Raw genomic sequence first — 3,190 nt, 5'->3', positions numbered from 1 at the left:
AGATTACATAATATGGAACCATGTATAAAGATCCTCTACAATTTTACTCATATTCTTGAACGTGCGAAATATGTTTTATAAGAAAATCGCGCAAATAACAGCTGAATAATGCTGATTTATTTGTATAACGGCAGTGCAGTATTCAAAACGTTCGTTGTACCTCATATCATAAGAATAATTATATTTATGAAATGTTATTGTCTTAGTTTATAGTTAAATAATTAGTAATAACTATTAACGTCAAAACTTTCTCAAAACCAAAAAAAAAATGCTAATTGAATTTATATATTTTGATTTTTGATTTGACTAGATACATTCTTTGCGCCGCTTAAAACTAATATTAGAATAATTTTATGTTTTTATAAAATACCTAACTAAAACATTTTATTTTGTAGTGGATATTACAGCAGGAATAAATGTACGCAGTTTTGTTGAACTAAGTAAGATAATATGTTATATGATAATTATTAACTTTTATTCTTGTCGTCGTGTTAATATGTATTATAAATTACAAATTATTAATAAATAATTTATATTTTCAATACAAACTACATTTAAATGATCCGATTATAAATGGTTAATATATCACACAAATGTAGACCTTTATATTTCTCACATATTTTATCAATTTTAGTACCTGTGTTATTATTTGTGTATTATTGTAAACATTGAACCTTGCAAATAATTATATTTATTATTATAAATAATTGTACTCTTTTATCAATGGCCTATGCCTTAAGCCTGTATATTTTTAAAATGTGTATTATAAATAACATATAACATATATTTTATCAAAACTTATCCTTACGTCCGTTATGTGTTATAAAACAATCAGAGAAATAACAATATATAAATAATTATAAGAAAATTTTGAAATCTAAACTATTGTCTATTCATTTTCAGTGATCAATAAAGTAGAGGCCATATTGGAGTCAAACAAAACCAAAAAGAGTAAATTTATTATAGATTATTAATAAGAATAATTGAATGATAATGAAATTATATCTATGTGTTCATTTTTAATTTTTATATTATTATGTTATGATACTGTGTTAATTATTTATTTTACTTTAAAAATAATCAGTTGATAATTATTGCTTATTGATTTATTAAAGAAGAAAGATAAACCACTATAATTGATACATAACATTTTTGGATTTAAGGGTTGATACTATGTTGATGTTAAATACTTTTCGCGGCGCGCTAAAATGGAGTGCCAAATTATATAACAACATGAGTTAAACAAGATATTTAAGATTTCTCGTTTAAATTGGATATGAATTTTTTATAACTTATATATACCTAAATAAATAATTTATTATAGAACTTAAAATCATTAAGAATTAAGATACAGATAGGTATTAAATACATAAGATCATATATCACTATAGTACAGGGGTCACCACTCACCAATTAAAATTATTAAATTTTTAAGGGCCACATTAGGTATCTGGACATATCTCCCGGACTATCAAATTTCTAAGTACATGTAAAACATATATCATTTTTTCACAGTGTATGCTATTTATTCTTTGTTTAAGGAACGGATAAAAAGTGTTCGCGGGCTGCCATTTGGTTACCCGTACTATAGAAGATCCTGCACAACATTTCCCATAATAAATCAAATGCTCGTGGATTTTTCTTAAACTTCTTTAATAAACTACACATATTTTTAACATAACTATTAAAATCTCTCAAAATAAAATATAGATCTATAATTATATTCAATAATACCTAATCGTTATTATTATTTTTCTGTAACTATAGAAGATTTAAAAAATATTCATTTTTTATGATCCAACAAATGCCTGTGTGAACATATTTTTAAATTGCAAAATTTAAAATATCGCCTTCAAACTTTAAAGTGTATTTCTTCGGGTTTATATGATTACCTAAATCTGTACCAAATTTCAGAACTATGGCTATGATAGACTTGACTGTGGAGTGTGGATGATAACTTGTACACACAAACATTGTCTTTTATTAATTTATAAACAATAAAAATTACACATAATATATATTCTAAAATAATGCAGAAAATAATTAAATTTTTTTTTACTTTTTAAATTAATATACTTGACTTTATTACTTAGAATAAATAATAAATACAAAATCTAAACAATTTTATTTAAAAAAAAAAAATGTTTATTGAATTTCAGTTGTTGTTATACCACTGAAAGATCTAACAAACAGTAAGTTTCAATATATATTTGTATTTACATTATTGAATAATTACAGCTTTAAAGTTTGTACTTTAAATTTGATTTTAGAATTAAAAAAATAAAGCCTCATTTTCGTTGAGTGATTATTCTGCCCAAAATATTTTTAATGTTTAATAAACACTAAGTATATTATAAAACTAACATTTACACACTCAATTTCATGAATATCTTCTTGATTCATAAAATAACGATATTGAAAAAATATTAGAAAACTTATATATTCTCGCCAATTAATAACATAATAAATAAATATTTTAATAAAATTAACTTAATTTTGTAAAATTATTTATTTAATTATATAAAAAATTGATTCGTAATTTAAATCTTTATTAATTTTTAGATGATTTTGTTGAACATTATCTTTCTGGGTATGAGGAGATCAAAGCTAGTAAGTTTAAATATTTTAATAGATTAATATAGATCCTGTGAGCTGTAATTTTATAAGCTATATATCAAAACCTAGGTTAGTGTTTATCGAATATTATATATAAAATTGTCATTAGATATCCGTTACGATTTAAAATATAATATTATGAATTTGTATTCTTTAGAATTTTCTATTCCTTTTTGATATTTTAATAAAAAATGAAAAATTGTTTTGACTCTTATAAATACGGTTTAACGATTGAGAATTTGAACTTTTAATTCATATTCCGTTATAACTTACACAAATAACAAAATGTAAAAATAATGATCTTTTTATTGTTATTCATTCTTTAAAATTTAATATTTAACTATTATTAATTTTCTCTTGATATTTACTTATAGTCAACCAATTATTGGGGTGTTCAGTCACATCAAAAATATATTTAAAAAAATAAGACAATTAAAAAATTGCAAAAAAGAAATTATAATTAATTTTAGATTTAAAAGACCCATAATAAAATCAATATCAGTCAACTTTTGTCTTTTACTAGCGTTATACATATTCATGCCTAGATTGTTTTGAATTTTTTCTATGCTAATTG

At 22.2% G+C, this 3,190-nt stretch overlaps 1 long non-coding RNA gene across 1 annotated transcript; it reads left to right on the top strand.

The window, feature by feature from the left end:
• The first annotated feature begins 400 nt into the window (after positions 1-400).
• LOC113554734 lies at positions 401-2,611 on the top strand. The gene is made up of 4 exons (XR_003405300.1): positions 401-440; positions 904-951; positions 2,160-2,192; positions 2,563-2,611. It is a non-coding gene; the product is annotated as an uncharacterized LOC113554734 (long non-coding RNA).
• Positions 2,612-3,190: the final 579 nt, after the last annotated feature.

This window comes from Rhopalosiphum maidis, chromosome 2, assembly GCF_003676215.2.
Source record: "Rhopalosiphum maidis isolate BTI-1 chromosome 2, ASM367621v3, whole genome shotgun sequence".
Classification (NCBI taxonomy): Eukaryota; Metazoa; Arthropoda; class Insecta; order Hemiptera; family Aphididae; genus Rhopalosiphum; species Rhopalosiphum maidis.
Note: the sequence above shows the minus strand (reverse complement) of the source record. Positions and strands in the feature narration are given on the sequence as shown.